A 14,794-nucleotide genomic window follows, 5' to 3' on the forward strand; every position below is an offset into this window, starting at 1 on the left:
CAGTCAATATGAGTTTATCAAAGAGAAACTAATTTATAAAGAATTCTGTCACGTCAATGAATGACGCTGCTTTTCAACAGCAACCACACCAGTACCAACAGTAGGATGAACTCGCATGGCTTATTTTATTTACAGAGGTAAGAAAGTCCAGGACCACATGTGGGGGGGAACTGTCCCTCCCCGTTAGAGCACATGTGCAATGGCGATCTCAGGCTTGTCCCGGCAGCTTAGTCCTGGTCTTCAACAGAGGAGGCATGGCAATCTCAGGCCTTTACCTGCAGTTTACTCTTCTCTTGAGAGGGGTAGCTGACAGCACAGGTTTCTTCCTGGCAGCTCAGCTTTGGGCTTGGAGAGGCAACACTGGCAATCTGCAGGATTATCCTGGTGGCCAGTCTTAGCCTTTGTGTATGTGTGTGTGAACACTGTCCCTCGTTATCTGGGGCAGGAAGGTTCTGGCATCTCAGGCTTGCCCCAGCCACTCAATCTGGTAGAGGCATGGGCTGTCTACAGTCTCTTTCCCAGCAGTCCAGTCTTGACCACATAATGGCATTAGTGATCTCAGGTCTGTCTCAGTGGCTCAGTCTTCCTCTATGGCTTGAACGCCAGGGTTTTATAGAGTAGACTGATCATAATATAATAAGTTTTAATCTGCAAATTGAGAGGGAAAAGGGAAAATCGGAAGTGTCTGTATTACAGTATAGCAAAGGGGATTACAGAGGCATGAGGCAGGAGCTGGCCAGATTTGACTGGAAGGAGACCCGAGCAGGGAAGACAGTGGAACAGCAATGGTAGGTATTCGTGGGAATAATGCAGAAGTTGCAGGATCAATTCATCCCAAAGAGGAGGAAAGATTCTAAGGGGAGTAAGAGGCACCCGTGGCTGACAAGGGAAGTCAAGGACAGCATAAAAATAAAAGAGAAGAAGTATAACATAGCAAAGAAGAGTGGGAAGCCAGAGGATTGGGACTCTTTTAAAGAGCAACAGAAGATAACTAAAAAGGCAATACGGGGAGAAAAGATGAGGTACGAAGTTAAGCTGGCCAATAATATAAAGGAGGATAGTAAAAGCTTCTTTAGGTATGTGAAGAGGAAAAAAATAGTTAAGGCAAATGTGGGTCCCTTGAAGACAGAAGCAGGGGAATTTATTACGGGGAACAAGGAAATGGCAGACGAGTTGAACCGATACTTTGGATCTGTCTTCACTGAGGAAGATACAAACAATCTCCCAGATGTTCTAGTGGCCAGAGATCCTAGGGTGACGGAGGAACTGAAGGAAATTCACATTAGGCAGGAAACGGTATTGGGTACACTGATGGGACTGAAGGCTGATAAATCCCCAGGGCCTGATGGTCTGCATCCCAGGGTACTTAAGGAGGTGGCTCTAGAAATCATGGACGCATTGGTGATCATTTTCCAATGTTCTATAGATTCAGGATCAGTTCCTGTGAATTGGAGGGTAGCTAATGTTATGCCACTTTTTAAGAAAGGAGGGAGAGAGAAAACAGGAAATTATAGACCAGTTAATCTGACATCAGTGGTGGGGAAGATGCTGGAGTCAATTATAAAGACGAAATTGCGGAGCATTTGGATAGCAGTAACAGGATCGTTCCGAGTCAGCATGGATTTACGAAGGGGAAATCATGCTTGACTGATCTTCTGGAATTCTTTGAGGATGTAACTAGGAAAATGGACAGGAGAGGGGAAGTGGTGTACCTCGACTTTCAGAAGCCATCGACAAGGTCCCACATGGGAGATTAGTGTGCAAAATTAGAGCACATGGTATTGGGGATAGGGTACTGACATGGATAGAAAATTGGTTGGCAGACAGAAAGTAAAGAGTGGGGATAAATGGGTCCCTTTCAGAATGGCAGGCAGTGACTAGTGGGGTACCGCAAGGCTCGGTGCTGGGACCGTAGCTATTTACAATATATATTAATGACTTGGATGAAGGGATTAAAAGCAACATTAGCAAATTTGCAGATGACACAAAGCTGGGTGGCAGTGTGAACTGTGAGGAAGGTGCTATGAGGTTGCAGGGTGACTTGGACAGTCTGTGTGAGTGGGCGGATGCATGGCAGTTGCAGTTTAATGTGGATAAGTGTGAGGTTCTCCACTTTGGTGGTAAGAATAGGAAGGCAGATTATTATCTGAATGGTGTCAGGTTAGGAAAAGGGGACGTACAACGAGATCTGGGTGTCCTAGTGCAGCAGTCACTGAAAGGAAGCATGCAGGTACAGCAGGCAGTGAAGAAAGCCAATGGAATGTTGGCCTTCATAACAAGAGGAATTGAGTATAGGAGCAAAGAGGTCCTTCTACAGTTGTACAGGGCCCTAGTGAGACCGCACCTGGAGTACTGTGTTCAGTTTTGGTCTCCAAATTTGAGAAAGGATATTTTTGCTATTGAAGGCGTGCAGCGTAGGTTTACTAGGTTAATTCCCGGAATGGCGGGTCTGTCGTATGTTGAAAGACTGGAGCGACTAGGTTTGTATACATTGGAATTTAGAAGGATGAGAGGGGACCTTATTGAAACATATAAGATTATTAAGGGGTTGGACACTTTAGAGGCAGGAAACATGTTCCCAATGTTGGGGGAATCCAGAACCAGGGGCCACAGTTTAAGAATAAGGGGTAGGCCATTTAGAACGGAGATGAGGAAAAATGTTTTCAGTCAGAGAGTTGTAAATCTGTGGAATTCTCTGCCTCAGAAGGGAGTGGGGGCCAGTTCTCTGAATTCTTTCAAGAGAGAGCTAGGTAGAGCTCTTAAGGATAGCGGCGTCAGGGGGTATGGGGAGAAGGCAGGAACGGGGTACTGATTGAGAATGATCGGCCATGATTAGATTGAATGGTGGTGCTGGCTCGAAGGGCCGAATGGCCTACTCCTGCACCTATTGTCTATTGTCTATTGTCTATTGATAAGGTTCAAGTAGCCTCCCAATAGCAATAACACTAGGATTTGGCCTCTCCTGGCCTGTCAGGGATCAGAGCCGCCACCCAAAGGGAAAGGTGCCATCACAATTCTTTGAGGATATCACAGCAGGGTGGATAAAGAGGAACGTAGATGAAACACATTTGTCTTTAGAAACGCATTCAGTAAAGTTAGTACAAAAGGTAAGGGTTCATGGCATGGGGATATTGAGCTGGTATTACAGAGAAAGGGCCGACTACAGCCTTACAGTGCTTGCAGTGCCAGAGACCCAGGTTCGATCCCGACTACGGGTGCTGTCTGTACAGTGTTTGTACGTTCTCCACGTGACCGCATGGGTTTTCTCCAAGATCTTCGGTTTCCTCCTATCACAAGACATACAGGTTTGTAGGTTAATTGGCTTGGAATAAATGTAAAATTGTCCCTATTGTGTGTAGGATAACGTGTGGGGATCGCTGGTCGCTGCAGAATGGGTGGGACAAGTTCATTTATCCATTTTGCTAGGTAGGAAAAGAAAGTGCACCATATTGATAAAGTGGGGAAAGGCTAAAGAGACTCAAGTTATCGTGGGATTAGGTGTCAATGTACATAAAAAATCATAATCAGGAACTAGGAAGGCAATGGCATGTTGATACTTGTGGCAAAAGAATGAAATGCAAAAGTGGGCAATTCTTGTAAAGGTCATTGGTCATATCTGGGTTACTGCACTGAGTTTTGTCTCCTTACATAAGGAAGGATAGGGCGGCACAGTGGCGCAGCGGTAGAGTTTCTGCCTTACAGCTCTGGAGATCCGGATTCGATCCTGACCGAGTCATCCGGTGCTGTCTGTACGGGGTTTGTACATTTTCCTTGTGACTGCGTGGGTTTTCTCTGGGTGCTCCGGTTTCCTCCCACACTCCAAAGACGTACTGGTTTGTAGCTTAATCGACCAGTAAAATTGTAAATTGTCCCTAGTTTTGAAGGATGGTGTTAGTATACGGGGTGATCGCTGGTCGGCACAGACTCGGTGGGCCATAGGGCTCGTTTCCGCGCTGTATCTCTAAAGTCTAAAAGTCTAAAGACATTCTTGTATTGATTGCATTTCACTCGAGGATGTTCACAAGATTGAAATGGTTGTCTAATAAAGTTTGAGCTGATCAGGCCTGCATTCACTGGGGTTTAATAAAAAATGAGAGTCAATTTTACTGAGACTGACTAGATTGTAAAGAAAGCTTGGAAAGGTAGGTGTTGAAAAGATATTCTCTCCTTGACAGGAAATCCTGAAGTAAAGGAAAAGTTTCAAATAAGATGGAGAGAAGGATTGTTTTCTCTTACAGAAGGTCATGAATCTTTGAAGGTCTTAACCACAGAAAGGTGCGTTGGCTGAATCGTTGAACAGCCATAAAAGACCTTGTTTTGTCCTTTGAAAAGTAAAAAAATAGAGAGAAAAGTGAAGACAAGCCTATTGATTGAATAATGGAACAGGTTTAAGTGGCCAAATGGTCTACTTCTATTCATTCTGTTCAAAAGTATGAACCATGTTTCCCATGAAAGTAAAGAGGAAATTATAATGAATATATTAGATTTATTCATATAAAAGGCCATGATCATAAAAAGGTTTAATTCCTCAAAGGTCTTCTTTGGATATGCGATCGTTTGTAATATTGTAGGATGGACAGATTTCCTTAACTTTTTTGAGTGGAACATAACTCAGATGAAATCAACATGAAAGGAGGATTGCTTGTCACCGTTTCATCTGTAACCACGATATTTCACAGTTCTCTTTCAAGTACTTTGTACTCACATCAGAACCTAACTATGACTCACTCAGATACCATAGCAAGGACAAGCACATCACACCGGTATGTCAGAAAGTGTTGACACCATCGCAAGTGAAGGGACACCAAATCCTTCACAAGATCCCCTGGTTAGTGACCTGACAACGTGAAGGGTTTCAAAGCAAGAGAATAGCTGCGGAACATCTGACAATGCTTTTAGAATTAAAATTAAACTATTTCAAGTTGTGTTAGGTTAATAAATGCATTGCAGATCATGTGCCCGAATGCCAAGGCACTGTTTCCGTTCACCTCAGCAAAGAATGAGTCACTCTCTTCTATTTAAACGATCAATAATTTATTAAAGTTGGAAAAAAGAATCAAGGATCTAAATATAAAATGAATAATTAATACTTAACTAAAATATCGCCAACCCAGAAAATGCCAATGTAGAAAATAAACAATATCATGCATAGGCTAAATTTACTTACCTTGATTAAAAATTAGAGATAATTTATATTAAATATTATCAATTAAATTAGCAGTCTCATCCATGCCAGGTGGTCTATTATAGGTCAAATTTTCACTTTGTCCATTGTTATACTATAGTCAACCCATACGTCATGCTTAAATAAATTGTTCTAATATTAACGTTAAATAAACTTTTTTTTAAATCATCAATTCTAACACAAATAGCAATGGAAGACAGAGCCATTTTTCAATGAGGTCTATATCTCTTGTTTCCCTTTCCCCTGACTCTCATTCTGAAGAAGGATCTCGACCCGAAACGTCACCTTTTCCATTTCTCCAGAGATGCTGCCTGACCCGCTGAGTTACTCCAGCTTTTTTTGTCTATCTTCGGTTTAAACCAGCATCTGCAGTTCCTCCTACACGTTCAATGAGGTTAAGTTCTGATGTGAGAATAAAGTACTTGAAAGAGAACAGTGAAATGTCATTTTTAATGATACGGGTTTATTAACTCCAAATGGTATGGTTAAATAGCCCAGGGCTCCCTGGCCAAAGCAAGGTAAGGCAACACAGGGGGCTGATTAGTATGGGTGTCAGAGGTTATTAGGGGAAGGCAGGAGAATGGGGTTGGGAGGGTGAGATAACTCAGCCATGATGAATGGTGAAGTGGACTTGATGGGCCGAATGGCCTAATTCTGTTCCTGTCACTTACGACCTTATAACCTTTTGGATGAATGAAACCAATTTGTGAATGGTAAAGAGAGTCCAGGCAGGGGATGCTCTGCGTTTCCTGTCAGGCAAACTCACCTAAACAGAATACAGCTGTTCAGTTTAGTTGTACCGAGGTACAGTGAAAAGCACTCAAACATCCGGGAGCATTTACTTTTGCTGCAGCTTCAGACATTCAGACATCAGAATGATACATTATGCTTCCACCCGATGCATTATGATTACATCTGTAGCTAATGCAATTTCCCGTCATGTTTGTAAAAGATTGGCTCCACGTTCTACAAGAAAACCTTGTGCAAAGTCAGTGCTCGATTCTTCCACGCTCCTTAACAACACCTTAGCTTTCTGTCAATGCACCAAACGTTTCAAAGTTCACACACACCAGGCTTCTCCAAGAGGTTATCCCAGTACAGCCCTCACACTGAACATCTCTGCAGCTTGTCCTTTGTCGATTTGGCACCTGCAGTGTCCTTTACCCCCTGCCCCAGATGCCTGCTGACTCACCAGATGCAGATCTCATCCCTAAATTATATTCAGTGTCTGTTTTTACAGTTAGGAGTTTAGTTTAGTTTAGTTTAGAGATATAGTGCGGAAACAGGCCCTTCGGCCCACTGGGTCCGAGCCGACCAGCGATCCCCGCACAATAACGATGGACATTTTTTACATTTAACAAGCCAATTTACCCACATACCTGTACATCTTTGGAGTGTGGGAGGAAACCGAAGATCTCGGAGAAAACCCACGCAGGTCGCGGGCAGAATGTAAAAACTGCGTACAGACAGCACCCATAGTCGGGATCGAACCCAGGTCTCCAGCGCTACAAGTGCTGTAAGGCAGCAACTCTACTGCTGTGTCACCATGCACCGTAAAAAGTCTTAAAATATTATGCTTTGGGTTTTTTTACTCTCTTCCATAGTTTAGTTTAGTTTTAGTTTAAGAGGTACAGAGTGGAAATACTGCATCTGTGTTGACCAGCGATCACTAGTGCTAAAAATTTGAGATAGTGTAGGGTGTACTAGTGCTACCCTACACTAGTACACTAGTACACCATACACTAGTGCTACCCTACACTAGTACACTAGTACACTGTACACTAGTGCTACCCTACACTCGTACACTAGTACACCGTACACTAGTGCTACCCTACACTAGTACACTAGTACATTGTACACTAGTGCTACCCTACACTAGTACACTAGTACACTGTACACTAGTGCTACCCTACACTCGTACACCAGTACACCGTACACTAGTGCTACCCTACACTAGTACACTAGTACACCGTACACTAGTGCTACCCAACACTAGTACACTAGCACACCGTACACTAGTGCTACCCAACACTAGTACACTAGTACACTAGTGCTACCCTACACTAGTACACTAGTACACTGTACACTAGTGCTACCCTACACTAGTACACTAGTACACCGTACACTAGTGCTACCCAACACTAGTACACTAGTACACTAGTGCTACCCTACACTAGTACACTAGTACACCGTACACTAGTGCTACCCTACACTAGTACACTAGTACACCGTACACTAGTGCTACCCTACACTAATACACTAGTACACTAGTGCTACCCTACACTAATACACTAGTACACCGTACACTAGTGCTACCCTACACTAGTACACTAGTACACCATACACTAGTGCTACCCTACACTAGTACACTAGTACACTGTACACTAGTGCTACCCTACACACTAATTTACAATCTTTACCGAAGCCAAATAAACTACAAACCTGTACGTGTTTGGAGAGTGAGAGGAAACCGGAGCGCCCGGGGAAAAGCCACGCGGTCACGAAGAGAACGTAGAAACTTCCCCCACGTACAGACAACGGCCATAGTCAGGATCAAACCCGGGTCTCTGGCGCTGTAAGGTAACAACTCTACCACTGCACCACCATGCCACACACATTCTAAAAATTAAAATGTAGTTAGATTTAAGTTGCAGGAAGAGTGTTGGAGGGTAATTCTTCGGTTTAGTTTTAGTTTAGAAATACAGAGAAACAGGCCCTTTGATCCACCGAGTCCGTGCCCACCAGTGATCCCCGTACACTAGCACTAACCTGCACACTGGGGACAATTTACAATCTTTATCAAAGCCAATTAACGTACAAACCTGTATGTCTTTGGAGTGTGGAAGGAAACTGGAGCTCTCGGAGAAAACCCACGTGGTCAAATGGAGAACGTACAGACTCCGTACAGACTCCGTAAAGACAGCATCCGTAGTCAGGATCAAACCTGGGTCTCTGGTGCTGTAGGGCAGTAACACTATCACTGCGCCACCATGCCACCCCTATTAGGTTCCAGAAATTATGAAATTGGACTGCATTTTGGATTAACAGCATAAAATGACTTGCTGTTCTTAAATATTTAGCTTTATTAAATCTAAATTTGCTTCAAAAATAAAAATGCCATTCGTAAAAAGTGAGAGAAGCACAATGTATCCGTGAAGCTTGGTTAGTTTAGGAAAATAAAAAGCTGAAAGATAATAGAAACATAGAAACAGAAAAATGGGTGCAGGAGTGGGCCATTCAGCCCATTGAGCCAGCATCGCCATTCAATATGATCATGGCTGATTATCTAAAATCAGTACCCCGTTTCTGCTTTTTCTCCATATCCCTTGATTCCTTTAGCCCCAAGAGCTATATCTAACACTTTCTTGAAAGCATCCAGTGAATTGGCCTCCACTGCCTTCTGTGGCAGAGAATTCTACAGATTCACAACTCTCTGGGTGAAGAAGTTTTTCCTCATCTTAGTTTTAAATGGCCTGCCTCTTATTCTTAAACTGTGACCCCTGGTTGAGGACTCCCCCAACATCGGGAACATTTTTCCTGCATCTAGCCTGTTCAAACCTTTAAGAATTTTATATGTTTCTATAAGATCCCCTTCTAAATTACAGTGAATCTTTCTTGGAGGCAAACACTGAGATTACATATTGGCTGGTATCAGTGCGCAATCTTCAAATGGAGTCACTTACCTTTTTCAAATTGAGTCATTTTCCATTTACAGCTTTATTTTTATATTTGCAATGAACCTGCATTCATCCTTGACATTTGCAACTTGTCACGGAAGCTAATTTCTCTCTGCTTAAAGAAGAATTTTCTGGCAATCAACTTATTCTATTGTTCTGCATGTTTCCTTGATCTCTATTTGTCAAAGTCATCTGGGCAGAATCTATTCCATCATTTTCCCCTAAAACTGGAAAGGTTCAAGTGCATCAGTCAATGAAAGGAAGCATGCAGGTACAGCAGGCAGTGAAGAAAGCCAATGGAATGTTGGCCTTCATAACAAGAGGAGTTGAGTATAGGAGCAAAGAGGTCCTTCTACAGTTGTACTGGGCCCTGGTGAGACCGCACCTGGAGTACTGTGTGCAGTTTTGGTCTCCAAATTTGAGGAAGGATATTCTTGCTATGGAGGGCATGCAGCGTAGGTTCACTAGGTTAATTCCCGGAATGGCGGGACTGTCGTATGTTGAAAGGCTGGAGCGATTGGGCTTGTATACACTGGAATTTAGAAGGATGAGGGGGGATCTTATTGAAACATATAAGATAATTAGGGGATTGGACACATTAGAGGCAGGAAACATGTTCCCAATGTTGGGGGAGTCCAGAACAAGGGGCCACAGTTTAAGAATAAGGGGTAGGCCATTTAGAACGGAGATGAGGAGGAACTTTTTCAGTCAGAGAGTGGTGAAGGTGTGGAATTCTCTGCCTCAGAAGGCAGTGGAGGCCAGTTCGTTGGATGCTTTCAAGAGAGAGCTGGATAGAGCTCTTAAGGATAGCGGAGTGAGGGGGTATGGGGAGAAGGCAGGAACGGGGTACTGATTGAGAGTGATCAGCCATGATCGCATTGAATGGCGGTGCTGGCTCGAAGGGCTGAATGGCCTACTCCTGCACCTATTGTCTATTGTCTATTGTCTATTGTCTATTGTCTATTGCTTGAATGAATGAAAATCAAAAATAACAGACGCTGGAAATCTAAAACAAAAAATGGAAAATGCTGGAAACAGACAGCAGATCAGGCAGCATCTGTGGAAAGAGAAACTGAATTGAAGTTACAGCATGAAGACCCTTTATTAGAACTGAAACAAATGGAGAACAAGGTATCACAAAACTCTATGACTCTATGACTCTATGACTCCAAGCCAATTAGCCTATAAACCTGCATGTCTTTGGAATGTGGGACGAAATCAGAGCACCATAAGAAAACCCACGCAATCACAGGGAGAATGTACAAACTCCATGCAGACAGCATCCATGGTCAGGATGGAACCCAGGTCTCTGGCGCTGTAAGGCAGAACTCCACCTCTGTATCAGTCTGCTGCCCTGCTGCCCCGTTGCACCACTGTACAGATCAGTCCTTAGAGCGTATTTCCAGTGTCGTAATAATATTCCCCACATGTCAGTGAACTAATAAAGGACCCAGCTGAACACAGGTTTGGTAAGATGGAGATTGCGGTTGCTGTATTATGGGGCAAAACAACCCCAAACTGTTGGAGCAATTCAACTGGTCAGATAGCATCTTTGGAGGCAGAGAAATGGTTAACGTTTTGGGTCCTGACCCTTCCTTAGGAGTTAGAAGGGACTCTACCCAAAATGTCACCCATCCTTTTTCTCCAGAGATGCTGCCTGGCCTGCTAAGTTACTCCAGCACTTTGTGTCTATCTTTGGTATAAAACAGCATGAGCAGTTCTATGTTTCTACACGTGCTGTTTTAATGTTGATGGCTAAGGGGATAAATGTGAGGCAGGATGGTGGGATCAGCATCCCTGTTGGATTTTGTACATCCACCTGAGAGAGCTCATCTACGAGTCTCCAACGCCGCAGTGTTCTCTCAACATCGCAGTGGAGAGTCAGCCTGGATTAAATGCCCAAGTCCTTTAAGTGGAACTTAAACTTGCAATTTTAATACAAGGAGGCAAGCCTACTACCCACTGGGCTACTACTGACATAGATAGTTGTAAACAGCATAAACCTCAACAGACTAGTTTGCCAGCTGCTATCATAGATGAACACGAGATGAAAATGAAAGACAAAGGTCAGGATGCAAAACACATCAAACATTTCTTGCCCGCGAAAGGTAAAGGAAACCAGCCAGGCAAATAAACAGCCTTTTGTTTTGTTTCTTTGGGTATTGAAGTTGTTTTAACCTTACTCAATTCCAAAGGGTTTTCTTCTGAAAACGGCAATTAAAGTATAAACTGATTGTAAGATCAGCCTGAATGGCTGTTGGTTGGCCATGCTTAAGTAGGGCACAGTGGAGCAGCGGTAGAGTTGTCGCCTTACAGCCCCAGAGACCGGGGTTCGAACCTGACCACCGGTGTTGTCTGTACGGAGTTTGTACATTCTCCCTGTGACCTACATGGGTTTTCTCCGGGTGCTCCAGTTTCCTTCCACACTCCAGAGACGTACAGGTTTGGAGGTTGGTTGCCTTTGGTAAAATTCCGATAATGCTAGTGTACGGGATGATCGCTGTTCGGCACGGACTCAGTGGGCCGAAGGGCCTGTTTCCGCGCTGTATCTCTAAAGTTAAGTCTAAATCCTCTGTTCACATAGTTCTTCAATGCTGCTAAAAGTACTAAAGGTAAATTGTCAGTCCAGCCTGCCACTGGTGCTCACTGGCCTAACTAACACTGTGGCCCCATTAACCTTCTGTAACCTTGCTGGTCCCAGTGATCTCAAGGCATGTCCTTCGATTGTCCCATGAGTGACCACAACATGAGCTGGAACTGCCAGAGGCCTATTCCCTGCACCAACCCCTGATGGCTTTTAATGGTCTCATTCAGGTTTTACACGGCTGATCACCAGATATTTAAGATATTGATGCACATTCATATATTTTAAAAGCAGTAATTACTTAAAATACAGAAAAGAAGGTTTATTTTAAAAGAAGGGGGACAGATCCTGATGAAGGGTTTCGACCCGAAATGGACACTTATCCCTTTTCTCCGGAGATGCTGCCAGACCCGCTGAATTGCTCCAGCCTTTTGTGTCTATCTTCGGCACAGTGACACAGCTGGTGGAGCAGCTGCCTCACAGCATCAGAGACCCGGGTTCGATCCTGACCTCAGGTGCAGTCCGTGTGGAGTTCGCATGTTCTCCCGGTGACCATTCTCTGGTTTACTCCCACCTCCCAAAGAGGTGCAGGGAGTGGATTTCAAAGTGGGATAACATAGAACTAGTGTGAACTTGACGGGCCGAAAGTCGGTTTCCAGCTGTTTTTCTTTTTTTTAAATTAAATAATGGGAAAATACCATTATTTTAATTACAATATTAATATCCAATTGATTTTTTTCACATTCATAAGTGATATGAGCAGAATTAGGCTATTCTGCCATCGTCTACTCTGCCATTCAACTATGGCTGATCTATAAGATGTATAAGATAGCAAAGAGTAGCGGGAAGCCAGAGGATTGGGAAACTTTCAAAGGACAACGGAAGGTAACAAAAAGGGCAATACGGGGTAAAAAGATGAAGTACGAGGGTAAGCTGGCCAAGAATATAAAGAAATATAGTAAAAGCTTCTTTAGGTATATTAAGAGAAAAAGATTAGTAAAGACAAATATGGGTCCCTTGAAGGCAGAAATACGTGAAATTATTATAATCATTTTCCAATGTTCTATAGATTCAGGGTCAGTTCCTGTGGATTGCAGGGTAGCTAATGTTATCCCACCTTTCAAGAAAGAAGCGAGAGAGAGAAAACGAGGAATTATAGGCCAGCTAGCCTGACATCGTGGTGGGGAAGATGCTGGAGTCAATTATTAAAGAGGTAACAATGGTGCATTTGGATAGCAGTAAAAGGATTGGTCCAAGTCAGCATGGAAGTGGCGGCGCTGCCCTGCAGCTGCGGCTCGCCAGCAGTCTGTTTGTCTTTCTTCTTTCTTTGTCTATTTGTTAGTGTTAGATGTATGAAATAGCCTATCTTTGGCTGTGTATGTGTGGGGGGTGGTGGGGGGGTGGGGGAAACCTTTAAAAATCTCTTCCTCAACGGAGATGCGACCCTTTCCGAGTCGTATCTCCGTTTGCGCTAAAAAAAAAAAAAAAATTTAAACGCGGGGCCTTCCATCGCCCGCGGGGCCTTCCATCGCCCGGTGCGGCTCGGCCGCTGGACTTAACAGTGCCCGGTGCGGCTCGGCTGCGGGGCCTTCCATCGCCCGGTACGGCCGCGGGACGGTTCAGCGCCAGGTGCGGCTCGGCCGCGGGGCCTTCCATCGCCCGGCGCAGCTCGGCCGCGGGGCCTTCCATCGCCCGGCGCGGCTCGGCCGCGGGACCTAACATCGCCCGGCGCGGCTCGGCCGCGGGACCTAACATCGCCCGGCGCGGCTCGGCCGCGGGACTTTACATCGCTGGTGCGGCTCGGCCGCGGGACTTTACATCGCAGGTGCGGCTCGGCCACGGGGCCTTCCATCGCCCGGCGCGGCTCGGCCGCGGGACTTAGCTGCGCATGGTACGGCCGCGGGGCCTTCCATCGCCCGGCTCGGCCGCGGGATGTTTCAGCGCCCGGTGCGGCTCGGCCGCGGGGACTTGGGCGTGGGGAAGAGAGTGGAAGTTTTGTTGCCTCCATCACAGTGAGGGGGTGTTTGGAGTCACTGTGATGGATGTTTGTGTTGGGGTTATGTGTCTTGTGTTTCTTTTTTTTGTGTGACTGCTGGTAACGTAATTTCATTCGGTACCTCGGTACCGAATGACAAATAAAGGCTCTGTATTCTCTCTCTGATTTATGAAGGGGAAATCCTGCTTGACTAATCTTCTGGAATTTTTTGAGGATGTAACAAGTAAAATGAATGAGGGAGAGCCAGTGAATGTAATGTATCTGGATTTTCAGAAAGCATTTGATAAGGTCCCACACGGGAGATTGGTGGGCAAAATTAGAGCACATGGTATTGGGGGTAGGGTATTGACATGGATAGAGAATTGGTTGGCAGACAGGAAGCAAAGAGTATGAATAAACGGGTTATTTTCAGAATGGCAGGCAGTGACGAGTGAAGTGCCGTAAGGCTCGGTGCTGGGGTCACAACTATTTACAATATATATATTAATGATTTGGATGATGGAATTAGAAGTAACACTAGCAAGTTTGCAGATGACACAAAGCTGGGTGGCAGTGTGAACTGCGGAGGATGTTATGAGGTTGCAGGGTGACTTGGACAGGTTGAGTGAGTGGGCAGATGCATGGCTGATGAAGTATAATGTGAGGTTATCCACTTTGGTGGCAAAAACAAGGAGGCAGATTATTATCTCCATGGTTTCAGATTAGGTAAAGGGAAAATGCAATGAGACATGGGGGTCGTTGTACACCAGTCACTGAAAATAAGCATGCAGGTACAGCAGGCAGTGAAGAAAGCTAATGGCATGTTGGTCTTCATAACGAGAGGATTTGAGTACAGGAGTAAAGAGGTCCTTCTGCAGTTGTATAGGGCCCTGGTGAGACCACATCTGGAGTATTGTGTGCAGTTTTGGTCTCCTAATTTGAGGAAGGACGTCCTTGCTATTGAGGCAGTGCAGCATAGGTTCACGAGGTTAATCCCCGGGATGGTGGGACTGTCATATGAGGAAAGATTGGAAAGACTGGGCTTGTATTCACTGGAGTTTGGAAGGATGAGAGGGGATCTTATAGAGACATATAAAATTATGAAAAGACTGGACAAGTTAAATGCAGGAGAAATTTTCCCAATGTTGGGGGAGTCCATAACCAGGGACCACAGTCAAGAATAAAGGGAAGGCCATTTAAAACTGAGGTGAGAAAAAACCTCTTCACCCAGAGAGTTGTGAATTTGTGAAATTCTCTGCCACAGAAGGCAGTGGAGGCCAATTCATTGGATGAATTTAAAAGAGAGTTAGGTAGAGCTCTAGGGGCTAGTGGAATTAAGGGATATGGGGAGAAGGCAGGCACAGGTTACTGAT

The sequence above is a fragment of the Rhinoraja longicauda genome, chromosome 4, assembly GCF_053455715.1.
Source record: "Rhinoraja longicauda isolate Sanriku21f chromosome 4, sRhiLon1.1, whole genome shotgun sequence".
Taxonomy (NCBI): Eukaryota; Metazoa; Chordata; class Chondrichthyes; order Rajiformes; family Arhynchobatidae; genus Rhinoraja; species Rhinoraja longicauda.